The sequence below is a fragment of the Pinus tabuliformis genome, chromosome 8 (genome assembly GCF_031772625.1).
Source record: "Pinus tabuliformis cultivar Carrire ecotype Pingquan chromosome 8, CPIR1, whole genome shotgun sequence".
NCBI lineage: Eukaryota > Viridiplantae > Streptophyta > Pinopsida > Pinales > Pinaceae > Pinus > Pinus tabuliformis.
The window spans coordinates 614,750,625-614,770,331 of NC_142294.1; positions in this window are offsets into that span (position 1 = coordinate 614,750,625).

Here is a 19,707-nt window from a genome sequence, read left to right on the forward strand (position 1 = left end):
AGGACAGACTCTTGAGGGCCTCTTTTAATTGTATCGTATTCAGCTAGTATGTGCAAGGGGTCTTTCTTTTTCTCCCATCTATTGGTAAAGGATTGGTAAAGCTCATCTGGAGTGGTTATGGAATTTGCAGCAAGTGATCTGAACCAAGTTCTTACATTACCTGTTAAACTTTGAACAAAAATTTTCATTCTCACGCCATCATCATCTATTTCATAGTTCTCAAAATAGTCTTGCATCTTCTTGGTATGTTGAAGGGCTGTGCAAGAACCAGTACCATCAAAATAGGTGATTTTAGATTGGTAATCCTGAGGCATAGCCCCAGGATTAGCAGGTAATTGCAGGGGTGCATATCTATTAGCCATATTGACAGGGATAAATGGAACAGCTGGGATAACAGGGATAATAGGAGTAGTAGTGACAGTCTATGCAGTGAATGGAGGTGTGGAAGGAGTGCCTTGAGATGTGGATGATGAACAAGGAGAAGCAGGGGTTGAACGAAATGAAACCTTGACATGGGTTGGAACAAAGCTTGGCTGAACTGTTTCAGGACTATTATCAACAAAATCTTCTTGTCTTTCTTGCTTCCTAAGGATTTTTGGGATTAAGTTCAGATTTTCAAAAGTAGCTGGGGGATTCGGGTTTGCATTTGCCCTTGTATAACGAGTTTTCCTCTTTGGAGCCAGCTTCCGAATTTGTTTTTGGTATTTTCTGTGAACGTTTTTAGAATTAGCAAGGAACTGATCAAATTTTGGAATAGCTGTCTATAGCCTAAAACTAGCATGAATATTGACTGAAGAAGCTTTTATTTACTCCTATAAATGAAAAGCAAGAACAGTTTCAAACACTTCCTGGCTGACATTCAGGCTTCATCTGTAGTTTTAAGGAATATACAGCAATTACAAAATTGATTTCCCCAGTGGATTTTTCCAACCTGTTTTGTGAAATTAACTGAGGATGTTCCCCAGTGGAGTCGCCATTATGTTATCACTCAGGTTGTCCTCTTGGTCAGCACAAAAAGATACGGCCGAGGTAACCACAGACCAATCTTTGGACTGCAGGTTCTAGCCCACCTGCAATCAGAGAGGGCTCTCTCTTTTTGATTTAGCTTTGTTGAAAATGATTTTAGACTAGTTATTGAGCTCAAGGGGGTTTTTTTTTTAATTTTGGTGGGACGATTGATATTTTCAAGTAAAGAGGCAGGTATAGTATGAGAGTTTCAAACCATTGGGCATGGAGTCAAGGAGTAAGACTGCTGGTGCGTTTTCTTGGTCACAAGAGAGAAATATGGAGCAAGCTAGCTACACATGAAACAATCATTCAAGGTAAAAGAGATGGAATGAATGCTAAGGAATGAGAGGCAATTAAGAATCTCTCGTTCAGCTTAACAGAGGGAAGGTGAATGAGCTCTACCTAGGAGCAGTAAAGAATCCATAGATAAATGTCAAACATGGCTGAATTAGGGTAAATATAAGCCACAGGGAATTCATATTCATTACTAATTGAGTACAGATGAAAACATAAAGAAACAGCAGAAATTGAGCATAGAGTGCAGTTAAACAAGTTCTAAGCTAATCTTTCTTTCTGCTATTTAGATGGTGATACAGGTAAAATATGAACATATGTCAATGAAAACAGAGATAAGAAGCACTTATTGAGTCATGTTGCAGCACAAGAATTCCACATTCAATTCTTCAAATCATTAATTCACATCACACAGTCTGTTCTCCAAGCTTTTAGCAGTCTTTGATTAAAGAAAACATGTCAGGTATACAGTGCGAGTCTCTAATGAAGATTATCAACCAACCAACCCTTTAAACAATACAGAGGGTGGTATAAATAGGGAAAATTATCCAAAATTATCTATTACAGCTGACCTAAACTAGGTCTGATGGAAAATCATTACTTTAACCTAATCTTATCCAGAAATTAATGCAAGAAAATATCTTTGAGCTGCGCTGAGGGCAGCTGTATCAAAATTGAGTTAATGTCTGTCCTGGTGGCTTGGTGCAGTGCTTCTGTAATAACTGTGATTTGTCTTTTATCTCCACCACTAAGTCGGTTATGCTGCTGTTCGGCGGCATTAATGTGCACTAATCCCGACCAGATAAGTTTTTAAATGGCCTTAACTGCTTCGCTGACTTTGATGGAGGTCTTTAATTTTCACCTGCTTTGATGTTGCTGAACTGATACTCTTTGCCGCTTCATCTCTCCTCTGATACTCTTTGCCGCTTCAATTGGGCCGTTTCTCTCTCTTGCTGCATTCGAAACTGTCAAATCACCCTTTTCTCTGCCCTTTCCAGGCAAAAATGGCTCTGCAAATGCTTTTGTGTTTATCTGGAATGACATTGACGCTGGCCTGTTTCTCAATATGCATAAAAACTGAAGAAATCCTGTTACCTTTGCGAAATTTTGGGCCTGCTGGTACCTGAGCGATGAGAGGGCTTCCATTTTGGTGCTAATCGCGCATCAAAAACTGCCCCTATTTTTCATTCCCAGCTTCCTGAGTAGCGATTTCGCCTTTCGCGCCAAAATTTGATGATGACATCAGCATGATGTCAGCGGGTGGGACCCAGTACGGCGGTGACGTGGCAGGGTGACGTCAGCAGTATGGCAAGTGACGTGGCGGTACATGGTGGCAGTGACGTGGCAGTGATGACTTGGCAGTACGGTGGCAGGAGGTCGGTGCAGGTTGATGACGTGGCGGTGACGTCACTTGGTGGAGGTGGTATCCAGTTTCGGACGCACCGCTTTTGTGTGGAAGCGGTTTCGGAGGAGGGGGCTCCGCCATAGTCGAGAGGGCGACGCGTGGCGGGAGTATGGTGGGAAAACCACCCATCTCCCGGATGCTAACCATTGACAGCTCCAGGGGTGAAAAGGACTCGCCCACTGTAGATCTTGGGTGTGAGCGATCGGACGGCTGGCGAAATAGATGAGGCGGCGGAGGGATAATGGACGGGGCCCGCGGCGCGTTTAATTGATTTGTTATATGGCGGGGGGTTTAAACATTAGGAAAGTGGGTTATGGGGTTATAAACGAGCGGGGAAAATATTTCGTGGGTAAGAATTTAGGATAAGGGCAGAACTTGGGTTATTGTAGGGCTATGGTTAGGGGAAAAGGTTATTAGTCTGACCAGATAGTAGACTAACTCCAGCTAGGACACGGATGGGCTAATAACAGCCCCAGTTGGACTGTTTTTCCACAGACTTAGGAAAATATGGCTATAGTGCCAGGGGGGGGGGTTATTATTATTTTTGGGATTTTATATATTTTTGCATAGTAGGGGATAGGGAAATTATGTAGGGAGCTAAATAATAGAGTTAGATGTTAATATGGAGATGACAAGAAAGCGCTAAGGGAAGGGACCTTAGGCTATTTTGAAGGGGAAAATGATCTGTTAGAAAACATGTGAATATTCCTTAAGTAAAGCAGATCTTTACCAAGGCAAATGAGGTGAAACATGATGAAACTGAGAGGTATCAAGCAGATCTTGACCTCTTTGGGGGAAGTTAGTGAGTGATTTGGGGAATAAGATGAAGGGGGAGTTATTCATGTCCAGCATGAGTTCCTTGAAATGAAAACTGCCTTAAATATGTGATCTGAAGTACAATATCGCTCTAAAACACAAAATTGATCACAAATCAACATTCTGCAACCTCAAAACTACCTACCCAGCCTACTTACCTAACATTTTTTCCTTCTTTTTGTTTGGGTGCACTTAGACTTGCAGACCCTGATTATCCTTTTTTCTTTTTGCTGTCCTCCTATATAAATCTACACTTATTTCTTCCAAGGGCCCAGATTAAGCAGTTGGGCTCCTTTGTTTCTCTACCTATCTACAAGTCTGCCAAGATTAAGCTGTTTGGACAGATAATGATTCTCTATATTCTAAAACAGTAAATTGAAACCTAGGGAGGCCAAGATTAAGCTGTTTGGCCTTCCCTTAACTGAAAAACTCTTCAAAAATGGAATAACTCATCAAAATTGGAATACAGCAGTGGCATTTGGACTAGCACACTTTCATGGCCTCTTCTTTGGCCTCTTAGGGAAATATGGAACCTTGCAGCATGAAAGATGACATATTTGGCATGTAAAAATGTCAATCATGAAATATGAACACCTGTTGCAACAGGAGGCTAACAGTTCTAGTTGGGTCCCTTGCCTTGATCATGACCAATCTCCTACTGAGGTTGACATATCTTCCTCTTAGTGTTTCTCACTCGAGTTTTGTGACTATCTTTTATTTTATCTCTTGACAGGTGTTTTTGCCTAAGCCAGCCCATGCTTTTGGCTACTTTTCTTTTTGTGGTATGTTTGTGGAGACTACATTTGCAATCCTCCTTTTATTAGTTACAACCTTGCATAAACTACTTCTCTTAATAGTCAAAGGAAGCTTTAATTTAGATATATTATGGGCAGTATAAGGTTGAGTTTTGACAAACTTGTTATGTTTTTCTTGGTGCCTTAACACCTGACAACATACATATGGCGAGCAGACACTTCTACTTAAAAAATAAACACATCCAATCAACAATAAAAATAATATCTATGTTCTAACACAAAACCCAAAAGGCATCAACGCAAACAGAATCAAAATCAATAGCTTCAACATCCTATATTAGATGGAAAATTTGCACCTTAGCTATTACATTGTAAACTATTTATCAGTCTCTACCATCCCCTGATTAAATCAATAGCTTCAATATCTTATGTTAGATGGAAAATTCGTACCTTATCTATTACATTTTAAATTATTTATCAGTCTCTACCATCCCCTGATTAAACCGAATATGAATTCCCAATAGCAGATAAAGTCTAGGTAATTTATATGTAGTGTGACACTAATATCCAGAGAGTTGAAGATAAGTTCATCTAAGGACCACTTCATAGTTCAATATGCAACCTACGATAGAATCAAAATACATTAGTATTAGGCTATTTTCTTTGTACATTTGAAAATTAAATGTCTAGAAAGGAATCCTTACGAGTGCTTTATATATTCCAAAGCTCAGAAACTATCATTCGAACTCAAGTGCAACACAGAACATCCATAACAATGCTGATCACCATTGGAAGAAGAATTAAGTTGCCTGAAAAGTATTTTACGTTGACATATTTTTCGTTAAATTTGACATATATGTGTTATTTTAAAACTTGGTAATATTTCTAATCAAGAATCTTAGGAGACAACTGCATCCTGTAAATACAGAACTTCACATTAAGTTATAAGGGAAGTCAAATTTCTGGCAAAATTCCTTAAGGGCCTTACACATGGTATAAGTCCTTGTTCTACTTAATAATTGCTACATAACATTGGAGTAAAAAAACTACTGCCTTGAGCATAAGAAAATCCCAAGAGCAAGGCAGTTCAATTTTTCCCACCTCGATTGCAGATAGGCAGAAGAAACTCTCCATGAGGCTATATGATGCAACACATCACGTGAGCCATAGATTAAGGGTTAAATTTTCTAATGCTTAGCACATGCTCTTAATCATAGCTTTGATGTTTCTCTGATGCCATGCTGCGGTCTCAGGGTCAAAGGTCAATTCCCATGTAGGCTGGTAGTGTAGATCTTGCTTCAAAGTAAAAACACGTGGCTTTACATTCAAATGGATAGTCCTGACATGAACAAAATCACTATGCTCCAATTCCTAAACCACAAAATTGAGTTAGTAACGTAACAGAGAGTCACTAGAATAGGTTACAGGTATAAACTGTCCGCGAGAACTCTACACAGAACCTTGATAAGTGGCACAAAGAGAAAAATAGTATCAACAATTATTTCATTATTTCATATCTGTTTCACATCTGTTTCACTTCTTGAAGCATACCCACTTCTTGGTTTGATCATATTTTTTTTATTTCCCCTGCACAACCTTTGAGTTTAGCCAGTATGATTATGATTAGACCATTTTCTTAATCTAGATTAGGCACTTTTCTACCATTCTAAACATTTTTAAATGGATAGTATAAAACATGGACTCTGGACTCTATGGTACAGATGTAACTAAGCACAAGCTCAAGTTATTAAGATTGGGCTTTAAACTTTAAGGCCCAATCTCTATGAAAGGTTCTCTTGAAATGTAGAGGAGGATTCTCCACATGAAAGCAAATGATCCAAAATCAAATTGCAGCAGAACCCAATGTGACTATGTATAAGTGGTCCTCTCAGTGAATCCTCTAAAGCTCCAAGCTAGGTAAATTGCACAACCTAATGCTAATGGAAGTGGGAAGACCTGTAACTTACCCATGAAAATGAAGCCTTCTTTGGAATCGTATCAGTTAAAGGTTGAAAATTTTGGAACAGACCAAATGTTCATTTTCTCTCATCACTGTCCAAGTAGAAGAGACTTCTCGTATGACTGTCATGTCTAAATTGCATGTAAGGAGTAACTCGGATCAAGGAACAACTTAGATTACAGTCTCATATTATAGTCGTGTCTTGTGAGATGACTTGCATTAAAGTTGATTTGGATCACTAGGCAAGTAGGAATTTAGATCCTTGCTTCATAGGGTTAACCTAAGAAATCAATTATACTTTAGAGGAGAACCACAGTCTAGTTAAGTAGATGGATTCGTATCAATCTTTGCTATGTGAGGAGAATAAATCGTAACATAGTCCAAAGGACTTGCATCTCTATTGTAACATAGTGAGGAACCTTGCATCACATTCAGAACATATGCCATTACAAAACCTCACATTCAAGTCAAGAAGAGACTAGCAACAAACTACAGGATTGTCATCTGAGGGTAATAGTCACAGGTTTGTAGCCTCAGAAATTTGTAGAAGCCTTCACATCACTGTTATGTGAGGAGATGACTTGGATTTCAGTCTAAGGGATCACAATTTGAACCACAAAGTAATATATATTTGCACTACAGAGGGGCTGTCCCATGTCACAGAAGGGAAAACTTGTAGCACAGAAGTACAAACTCTTATCATTCCTTGGATAATAGACCTCTGTGACTCTTTTTCCCTTGTTGGATAGGAAATAACTTCTTCAAGAGATCTATAATTCTTCCATAGATTTGAAGCCTCATGAATCCATATTAGAAGCTTGCATACTACCACAGAAACCTTTACCAAAAGGTCAACGAACTTGTTTTGAAGATATGCCAACAAAACTGTCTTTTTGAATACCTCAGCTAGACAACGCATTTTCCTAGGATGGTAGAGGTCTCCAGCATGGTTCCTAGAATCTTTGAATTTCTCCACAATTCTCTTTAAAACCATGATTACTCATTCATCATCTTTTCTAAGATATCCATTGGGTAATGTTCAAAAGCTATCATTCTTTAAACTCTTCTTATGGTCTTAAGAGGAGGAACAAGTTAAGTTCACCATCTTCCTGAAGGTCATATCTTAATTCAATAATTGTTCAGAATCTTATTACAAGCTTCTCAAGAACAACAGATCACTTCACATCGGTGCCAGCATCATGTAGCAACGCATTCGTATTGTATGCTTAGTGACATCAAAATGGGTTACATCAAGAGAAAGGAGAACGTAGTGGTGGATGCACTAAGCAGGAGGCCACGAACATTCTCCCTAGTAGCCTTAAAGGTAAATTTAAGGGAGCGAATATTGGAGAAACTCTTTGGAGATAGTTGGTATCTAAAAGTCATCTCAACCATCCAAAATGGGAAACAGATGGAACCAAAGTTTGAGGGATATGTCCTTGAACCAGATGGGCTATTGAGATTCCAAGGGAGAATGTATGTACCTAAGGAATGGTTTATAATGAAAACCATCCTCGAAGAGTCTCATAGAGCACCCTATTGTGAACATCCTGGGGTAAATAAGATGTATGCAGACACGAAGAAACTCTTCTTTTAGGCAGGCATGAAGCATGACATAGTCTAGTTGGTCACCAAATGTCTTGAATGTCAGTGAGTGAAAGCTGATCATTTCCATCTAGCAAGACTCCTACAACCTCATGACACCCCTACATCTAAATGGGAAGTAATTTCCATGGATTTTGTGGTGTGTTTTCCACTCACTTCACAAAAGCATAATGCTATATTAGTGATAGTTGATAAATTGACAAGTGCCATACTCAAGAGGCATTGCTTCTTCAATTACACAGGTAAGAGAATCAATTTCCTCCAAGCCCCTTTTTCGTTTCGAATGTATTTTATTTTACTTCACATGTAGGCCATCATTGTATGAAAGTTTTCCAGCATAAAGAAACATCTCATCCTCCATCCTAAGATGTTTTCTGAGCTCCAAGCATCAACTCTGTTGTTAGTGTTAGTCCATAACTGGTAAACTGAACCTTTGCATGACTTTTCTAGTCTCATTGCATATTCTATGAAGCATGGGAATTCAGATTAGGATGTGTTGAAATGTCACATTAATGATTATTCTATGGATGGTGGAATTTTCTAGTGAAAACATATATTTAATACCATGGACTTGTGTAAGGCTTATTGTGATAGTTGTTTTTGATGATCCTGAATTAAATGAGAAGATCAATTCGTAGAGAATTTGGGATTTTAGAATGGAAGCTTATTTAGTCAATAGAGGACCTGTGAAAAATATTAGAATACGCTTTTACCCTTATTCTAGTGTTGAATAAAAATGCTGTGAAAAATAATGTGTCTCTAGTTTTGGATAAAAGGACCCTCAACTTTCTTCGCAACTTTTGTGGTCACTAGCCACTTGTGAAAGGAGTAGGCATCTTTAGAAATGTGGTGCCATTTAGAAAGGAAATACTAATAGCAGCAAGGAAAAGGCAATTATTCCATTCGTTTATTTATTTCTCATTTTTCTGGTCATATTGTGAACTACCATATATATCATGAAATTGTTTTAGTACTAGTACACAACGATTAGATATATAAAACCTTTGACATTTAGAGGACATTTCTCTCAATTTACAAAAAATAAAGTATGAAAATCATGAGGGAAATAGTTTCTGAAGTTTTGAGTCTTTTATTTTCAAGTTAAGTAATTGGTTTGGAAGATGAAAAGCCAGCAAATTGGAAGAGTGACACTTTTATATTCACTAAGGTATTTATATGCATGAAAATTATACTAGCACCTTCTAGTGGAATTGATAAGTGCACTAATCAGTTGCTTGCCAATATTTTGGTTCTGGTACCACCTTACAGCATATCCGGATTCCAATGCTATTTTCCATGGTGGACAATTGAATTTGTTTCAACTCTAATTGTTATCGAGGGGTTTCACAAGGTTGTCACATGAGCATCTGTGATGCCCATTTTGACTTAGATAGCTACCCATGCTAAGACTCTATTTTGCAGCCCCATGTTATTATTTATGAACATTATGTAATATTGATGCATTTGGTTGGACACGTGAAACTACTTATATAAATCAATTGATAGATTTGATATTGATGATGGAAATGGTTGATGTATGGCCTAAATGTATGACTCACTTAGTGGTGAATTATCTAGTGCATGACTTATCAGAATTATTTTGTTTCATATATGGCTCAAGTGGATATGATTGGTTTAAACGAATGACTTAGTGAATTTATGATTTATTTCCAGTATGAACTGCAAGATTGACACATGGATACTAGACTTAATAACATGAGGATTATATATCTTGTTGTTATATAAATGCATGAATGAGAGCTAACCCGCAGGGGGAAAGAACTATATGATAGCCGAAATCTACTCTTCCATTGAGGGAAAGTCGAGACATCTCATGAGGAAGGTATAATGTACATTGTTCTATTACATTTGGTATCTGCTTGATATGCACTCATATGACATGAGTAAGATGCAAATGACAGGTGGCGAGACTACTTGACTGGATTATTCGATGACAAGTCCAACCAACTCTGTAGTGTGGTTCGTGTTAGGGCGTTGACCCTAGTTGTGAAGGAGGGGTGGAGGCATTTCCCATAGTGTATCCTCCGAAACCTAGAATCATGGGAGGGCAGTGATGGACACGCTCCCCTAGAGGTGTGATGACGATTTCTAGTTGCTCGCTGGGGAAGTTAGGTTAATATAGTCGACGCTTCCACCATGTCGGTTTTATCAGTGGTTAGTATGGCCATTGCCACTGATAAAGCAACATAGGACGGATAGGGTGGGAACGGAAGTAGGTCAGGATGGATAGGGGGATATAGATCAGTTGGAGATTCTTTATGGGAAGTAATGTCATTGTCTCACTTATCAAATTTTACTGCTATAACTCTCTCTGGTCTACTATGCTTTCGAACTCCTTGTATCTTTTGATTCTAACTGCGGGATGAAGTTTTTTGAAGGAGGGGTGTATTTAATGCCCCACTTAAATCTTATCATGCAAATTTATTAATGTTTACATTACCTAAAAATATTTAGAAATATTGGTGAATACCTTCATTTTGGAAACTATAAACTTATTTACTAATATAAAATTCATTATTTCTATTTTATTCAAATTCCCAACTTGCCTTCTCAAATTGAATCTTAGGTAGGATATGGTCTCCTTCCATTATTTCAAATTATATATTTACATTCATCTCAGATTCCCAAATGTACTCTCACATTTACTTAGGAGAAGACATTGTCCTCTCCATTTAATTACATCTCACATTCCCGAATGTACTCTCACATTTACTTGGGAGAAGACATGGTCCTCTCCATTTAATTACATCTCACATTCCCAAATGTACTCTCACATTTACTTGGGAGAAGACATGGTCCTCTCCATTTAATTACATCTCATTCCCAAATGTACTCTCACATTTACTTGGGAGAAGACATAGTCCTCTCCATTTAATTATCAATATATATATATATATATATATATATATATATAGATAGATAGATAGATAGATATATATATATATATATATCTATATATATATATATATATATATATATATATATATATATATATATATATATATATATATATATATATATATCTCACATTGCCAAATGTACTTTCATATTTACTTGGGAGAAGACATGGTCCTCCCCCATTAATTTCCCAATTTTATATTCATATCACATTTCCAAATGTACTCCCAGATTTACTTGGGAGAAGAGAAGTGGTTGAGATGTAGAAGAGAGGTGGTTGAGATGGAGAAGAGAGGGAGGGTATAAAAGGGAAGGAGGAAGGGAGAAAAGGGGAGGTGGGGTCTTTCTTGATTTTGGGGATTGGCTGTGCTTTTTGGATTTGTTGTGATTTTTGGAGACCTTAGGAACCTCTGGAGGTTTCTTGGGTTTTTGAGAGGAGGGAAATATTGTTCATCTTGGTCTGTATCATTCAACTTGGACACACACACTACATCTGGTTGGACTTGGGCTCGGAGGGCTAGGAAACCTGTGGAGGTTTCCTGGGCTAGGAATTATTTCCTAGTTGGCTAGGAGGTAAATCTAGTTGGGCTAGTCAAGAGGAGTGTTTAGTAAGAGTAGCAGCTCAAAGGCATCTCCACCAGCCACCGGTATAGGTATTCCTCTATATATTACTCATGTAAATTTATTAAAATGAAATGTTCACCATAAGTTATAAGGATTAGAATGTAAATGGTAAAATTTTTATTGTTTAAAAGCCTTGTAAGAAAGTAAATTGTTGCCTCTTATTGCATTTAAATTCTAGAGAAATAGATCTCTTAGAAGACCCTAGGATAGGGCTCTTACAGTTATGCTCTCGCATTGTTTATTTTCTGTGTTTTAGAATTCATATGTAGGTAATTTCTGTACGGGGTTAAAACCTACATATTTGGAAATACAAAGATAAGCATTATTTACACTTAAAATATTACCAATAATATCATATACGTCAATCACTTACTAAAATATTAGTAATAAAATCCTTTAATGTGAATGTATTTATGAATTAATAATAAGGTTGAATGAAAGAAGTTATTGAGTATGCAAGTACTTACCTATGGAAGTTCCCAAAGCTTTCACTATGCAAAAAACTTGATGTACAAAATATCAATTAAATAATTGTAGAGGTAAGGACTATGTTGCATCACAACTATTAGCCTTGTTGTATTTCTATAATCTTTAAGGTTAATTAAAAATGTAATATATTGATGCATTTAGATACGTTATATTTGATGGATGAGATGAGACTACATGTACTTTGTTCTTGGACGACTCTGTGTTTTTTGTATTTATTATAAGGAAAAATTGTATAATGAAATTTTAGTTTTCTCCTCAAATCCATGTGTTTTTTTCAAATAAAATCTAAATAATATTTCCCCATATTTATGAATAATTTCCATAATAAACTAATCATTATGAAGTAATGTGCTTAATTAAATTAATGAAATACTTAAACCACATTTATAATAATTAATTAAATTAACTCTTTAAACTATCTCAAATTTAGAATATCTAGATATATATTTTACTTTTCAAACCAGTATAGATTTATCTTAACTACAAATCTATCGAGTGCTAGGAGGGATCAAATTCCCTGAGTTACAAACCAGAGAAATCTATCAACATTTTTTTCATATGAATTCTAAATAATATTTCCCCATATTTATGAATGATCTCCCTAATAAACTAATCATTATGAAGTAATGTTCTTAGTTAAATTAATCAAATACTTAAACCACATTTATAATAACTAATTAAGCTAACTCTTTAAACTATCCCAAAATTAAAATATCCAAATACATATTCTATTTTACAAACTAGTCTAGATCCATCTTAATTATGGATCTATCCACACCTAGAGGGATCAAATATCTAGAGGTGGAAACTAGAGGTTTGCACCCTTCTCGGTGTGGATAGATATGTACTTAAGATGGATTTAGACTGAATTGTAATATCTATATATCGTGACCTTCATATATTATATTTTTATCTATCTCTCTAATGATTATAAAATTAAAGAAAAAATCCTCTAATGTTATTTTCTTTTCAATTTATCATTTTTTAATTATAAATTACAATATGTGAATACTCTATTTTTATTCATATATTTTATTTTAATGAAAATATTATAAATTTACATAATATTTATTATTTATAAATTAATATATCAAAATTTATTAAATTAATATAATAGAATAACACAGAAGTGAAATAATGTGGTAAAGGGTTTATATTTTAAATTTTAATGGCTCTACTAATATTTATAATTTTTTTAAAAACATTAATAACCTAAAAAAATAATATTATAAAAAAATTTTACATTAATAATTAAAAAAAAAAAATCTCATTCTTGAATTTTATATTTAAATTTAGAATTTTTTTACAAGTTATTGAGTCAACTATAAAAGCATATAAAAATACAAAAAATGCTTAACCTTAAATTTTTCTTCACATATTTGGTAACATTCTTCATATATTGGTAACACTACATAATTCATCGTTATGACTTTGAATGCAAATATAGTAGTCGATTGATTCAAAACCCGATTATGAGCCTAAATGTGTGGTCCAAAGAAATTAAATAGCCATTATCTATGATGAATTGTTGAAGTCAATATACTTTATTTTTGGTTAAAGTGAAACAATACACACACAACCTAAACCAAAAAATCATTCCACAAATATTCCCAAAACTAAACCATATCATATTCCAAATATGCCCAAAGATCTCAGAGAAGAAGTTTAAAAGGAAAGTAAAATCATGGTGAATAAAAAAATGGTTGAATCCTACTGGACTTTTGTCTCCCCAATCCTTTCCTCCCTACAAGTTACAAACTATAAGCATTATGTGTATCCTTTTGAGCTTGATTGCGTGTATTGCTTCTAGTATCAATGCTTTAAACTAACTTATAGTGCTTTAAACCCAACTTACTGGTGTGAATCATATATTATAATGAAGATTTTATATATTAAATAAGATTAGCAGTAAGATAGTTGTAAATTATAAAATATTATGTTAAGAAATATATTATCCCACTTATGGTGTTTTAAACCTAATTTATGGTATTTTAAAACCAAGAAATATATACAAATCATATTAAAAAAAGTTATGTATATTAAATTATATTAAGTGTATAATATAAATTATAAAATAATATATTAAGAAATACCTAATTTATGGCATTTTAACACTAACCAATAGATATGAATTATATTAAAAAAATGTTATGTATATTAAATTAAGATAGTTGTAAATTATAAAATATTATATTAAGAATATTAAATTAAGGATATTATAATTTTATTTAAATAATTTAATTGAGTCAAAATAACTTTGCATTACCTAAAGCTTTTTTTTTCCAGACATTTAAAAAAATATTGACATACTTATATTATGTCTACACATCTCCCCTAAGGTAAATTGTAAAGTACCTTTAAATACAATTAATTTTATGCTTATGAAGTTATTATTATATATTTCATTTATAAAGCTTTACCATGTTTTTTTAATACCTTTTACTTAAAAAAAATATTGTGTCTACACATCTCCCCTAAACTAAATTGTGAAGTACCTTTAAATACAATTAAATTTATTCTTATCAATTTATTATTATATATTTCATTTATAAATCTTTACCATATTTTTTTAATACCTTTTACTTAAAAAAAATTGTAGGATTTAAAACTTTAAAAGGTCCCAAAATAAAACATGGTAATTATCAATGGAAATTCATTATCACCAACCCAACAAAATACCTTGTAATTCATAATTTTTTAAAAGTTATTTTTATCATGTCTTGTCATTTTAGTGGACACAAAATTCTCTGAAATATATATGACATGTTAACCAATGATAAGGTGAGGGCATGTTGAAGTTGTGCATAGATAGTGTCGCACACACTATGCCATAAATAACAATGGAAGAATATTACATAGGATGAGATTTATTATTTTACATAGAAGCATCTCTAAAATAATTATTAGTAATCTTAAGCAATTAATTATGATTAATTTTTTACTTTCAAATTTTGAGTGGAAAGAACTAAAATTTAAGATGAAAGAGTCAAACTAGTTCTTATCAATTTTTTCTTTGCTTCTCCAACACAAATAAGAAATATTTATTCACAATGATAGCGCAATGTTCATATTGCAACTATGAACAAATATTCCGACTTTGTTATGTGTAAGAGATTTGCAATTTCTCAACTATACTCGTCCATGTTTTTTTTTCTTATTTTTATCTCATTATGTTATATGATGTCTTCTTTGTGGATTTTATATCTTTCACTGGTCCATTTGTATCACTTGTCCATCTATCTTATTAGACAACTCTCAAATACCTCTCCACAGTCCATTCATCTCCACGTTATTTTGGAACCCTTCTTCTGATATGATCGATAACTACAATAATATATTTAGCAACTTCTCATTTCTGAATAGCCAACCCTTATTGGTTTCTACATACAAGCAAATATTTTATGATGGCGACATTTTCAAGGTGTGCAACCCATGAATACCTTATCAACCATAATCACATAGAATGATGTTTCAAGCATGACGTCTATGAGCCAAAGCCTTCACCTTGCTTACTAGGAAATCATGTTTGAGGAATTAGGGGACAATAAAACACCTTCAAACTCTTTTCTCTATCCATATTTGTCATAATTGATCTTCGAAAGAAAAGAAGGAAATCCTTTTCATTACACACTAATCAAAATAATCATGTAAACACTACATAACCTAGTTTAGTGCAACAATTTTATGAGTCCTTTGGGTGGGAAAAGCAATAGCTAGCCAAGTGAGCCCTTATTATATCTTCAACAAGCTAAAAACTCTAGTAATATATATATATATATATATATATATATATATATATATATATATATATATATATATATATATATATATATATATATATATATATATATCTGTCTCTCTCTCTCTCTCTCTCTCTCTCTCTCTCTCTCTCTATATATATATATATATATATATATATATATATATATATATAAGTATAGAGCCCCACCATGGTGAGCCCCAATATGCATAGGAAACAAAAAAGCCACGAAAAGGCTCTAGAATGCACTAAATATGGTGAGTTGTATGGATTTTTTTAATAATAATAGATGCTTATTCCTCTCCAAAAAAGTCTCTAACAATGGTGAAGGCATGTTGCCAATTACAGTTCAATTTTAGTCCAAATTTCCAAGAAAATGTTTAGCATTTCTCAAGTGAAGAAGCTCAAGCTTGACCATCGAGGAGGTGAAGGAATATATTAAACCGCAAGAGGATTTGTCTTCCCTAAGCTAAATTGAAGTGCCCCAAAGGACAACTCTTAGATCTCCACCCTCATACACTCAAATTCTCTTATTTTAGCGATATTGTTTGCTTTTGAGAGCATATAAAAGTTTTGATGATGCTCTTTGTCACGCCTTTCATTATTTTCATGGTAAAGACCACCTATAAGTCCCTTAGGTTTTCTCTATCATTGCATAAATTATATTCCTTGTGGTAAAAAATGGAGTTTTGAGGGTTTCTTGAGGTGGTTTTGTTGGTTGTGGTTTCCAAAAAGGGAGTTTGTAGGGTTTTATTAATCTTATTAATCTAATTTGAGGGTATTTTTTAGCCATATATACTAAAGCAATAACAATTTTTTCTCCTCATTTTGAAATCTCATGTCAAGAGAGTACTATTTCAAGTTTAATATGAGCATCTTTGAGCTAGTGAATGGTCTTTTACAAATACTTGATGAGACCATTATGGACTTTTATTCTTGAATTATAGTGTTAGATAAAGGACTAGTGTGGTGTTGACTATGGGATTTGGCAACCTATTGTGGTTAGAAGTTTGTTTCTCTTTTTTTGAAATTTTCTTATGTTGTAATTCAAATTCAAAAAATCGGGGAAACATAAGGTCAAGTTATTTTCCAAAATTCAATTCCAATTAGAGGAAAAAAGGCATCCAACATGAAGCAATGGTATTTCATGGAAAAACCAATGGTTTGAAATTGTTACAACACTTGATATTTTTTTTTTATATATATACAATATTAATTACTATTACTAAGCTTTTCATATGGAGAGCTTTCTTTTATTCGATTGCATGTTAGCTAACTGTCAGGTTTTGTAACTACTGGAAAATAAAAAATTGGTGACATAATGTCTTCAGAAATTGATGAATAACATTTTGAAGACCCTTGTTTTGAGATCATGAACACAAAGCACATCTACAATGTTTTATAAGTACCTTGCTATGTTGTTCTCTTGTTGAACAATAAAGTGTAGCCTCCAAATCTCAAATAAAAATTTCATGCCATTGATTCACTAGGAATTTTTTTTAATCTCAAGTACAAATTAATATACCTGAAGTTTAGGACTATTTATATGCAAATTACCCATATTATGTGGATAGCGATTTTACCAGCATCCAAATTTGTTGTGCATGTTTTCTAAATTTTCCACAATAATATGTTTATTGCCCATTACTATTATATTTTGCACTTCATCCTACATATCATATTTAGGTGTAATATGTGGATGAATCCGTCCTTGGTACTATGTTAGGGCTAAGGCCATCGATACCAAGTTTACATCATTATTCTTTGTGATGTGTCCACTATCTTTGATATGGTTTCCTTAATTTTGTGTCAATTAACCATCACTGTTAGAGTTTGTTCTTATCCCAACAAATCAATTTATGCTAAACCTTAATTTTTAGGGGGAGTTCAGCCTCTATATTCAATTTTTTTATTCTTACAAGTTTGGGTCTATTTTTATGGCTAAGTGTTTACTCCAATGGGGTTTATTTGTGTAGAGATAAAATTGTGACTGCTCAAGAAATCTAGTCTAAAATCATGAGACACAATTCTACTCTATTGATCTACAGAATGAGATTTAGAATTTAGAACAACATGCACATACATGCAATATGAAAAACCACAAATACACGATGATTTATAGGGGAAATCAACTAGGAAAAAACCCCCAAGCCTCTTTGCATTAATCAATTGAATAGAGAAACTATTACAATTGCTAGCTCCAGCTCTAAGCTCAACCTACAAAAGAATAATTGTTCTCACTATTGACTGAGCACCTCTAGCCAAAACTTGGCCACTTCATGCCTCCACCAGCCTCCTATTTCCTTGCACAAATCTTGAGGAAATTAGCCCCTATTATTTAGGAATTTCCTCCAAATTGATTGCACAATTCCCAAGGATTGATCACTGATTGCATGCAACACCTGTACACTCAAAACTAGTCTACAACTGATGATACACTATCTTTTCATCTCCACTTCAGCTGAGGAACTCGAATTCCTTGCATGCAATAGCTATCTTCGGTTGATTGATCTGTTAACTGACAGATCTCTGAGTTAAACTATTGTCCCACTGCACATCTAACCTTTAACTAACTCAATCAATAGTTAAAGGTTAGTTAACTGAATACAACTGAAAATAACTGAATAGGATTACTAAAATTTAGCAATCACACATGCATAATTGAAATCAAAGCCCTCTAAATCGAATTTATTGAGCTAACTAAGTGACAAGATCCATGTCACACTAGTTAACTACCTCCAAGTTGTCCTGTTGATGTAGAAATTTGATTTAATCAATTTAACTAAGGCTAAAGTCAAATTGAGGAGTTCTTGATACATTTTTTCAACAATTAGAGGGTTAAATCATGATGGAATAATTGCAATACAATTTTAGACCAATATGGGTTTTTCCTAATTTTCTACCAATAGAAACAAGGCAATGACTTGGGGAAAGGACACTTTGTATGATTATTTATTCAATCTTTAAAAGGTGTTCTTATATCAACTTAACTTTCACTACAACAAGATAAGGGATAATTTGTACATTAGATATCTTTTCATATCATGTTTAGTAGAACATATTCGGAGGTTGTTAATGATTTTTCTATATGATTGAATGCTTTTGTCAATACATTTACAAGAAGTAAAATAATATGTCAAGATAACTTGATGAATTTTATGGATGTTAACCACCTTGTATTTATATGATTATTTTTGCCAAAAAAAAGGGTTGATTTTGGCCACTTATTGGGGCATGTATTCTACCATATATTTCTATCTCCATTTAAGACCATCTTTTGACTAAAATGGCCCACACAAGAAAATTTTCCCCATTTAATTTAAAGAATTCGAAACACACTTTATATATGCTCCAAGGAAACCAAGTCCATTTGCTTTCATTTGGTTAGATGCCTATCCTTTTATGGTTTTTTTGTCCATTTATCCTGCACTAAAATCCTAAAATAATTGTTTATTAATTTCCTTAGGTATTTGTGACATCGTCACACAATGTAATGCATTATTCTTACATGCTTCTGATACATTTCTAATTTAGTGCATACAATGACGTTCAATTGTATTTTATTATTATCACATTCTTTTCCACCTTCAAGGACAATTATAAGTATGCATTGAGCATGGAGTTCTCATATTTGAAGAAATTGAAGAAACTAACTCACCTCCAATGATAATCTATTCATCATACCCTATAATCATTGAACAACATGGTCACTCAAAAACATTAATACTTACGTGTGAGTTTCTATTTTATATTTCATTCCTTATATATTTAACTTTATAATTTTTTGTCCTACATTATATCTTACCCTTATATATAGGTTTTTTTTTTATAATGTATGCCACACTATGCAGTATCACAAATCAAGAGTATTTGACATTTGGATTTTACATGACATAGCATATTGGAAGAACATATTAGAGGGTGGGTGGAGTTTCAATTCATACGTTTGGCTTCCATATCCAACCATACAAGGCCCATGAGTTTAAGGCTCTCGACTGCACAAGTACAATCATATGCTTCCAATTAGAAATAAATCCTCTACGATATAGTTTTCTAGGGTTGTTAGATTAAA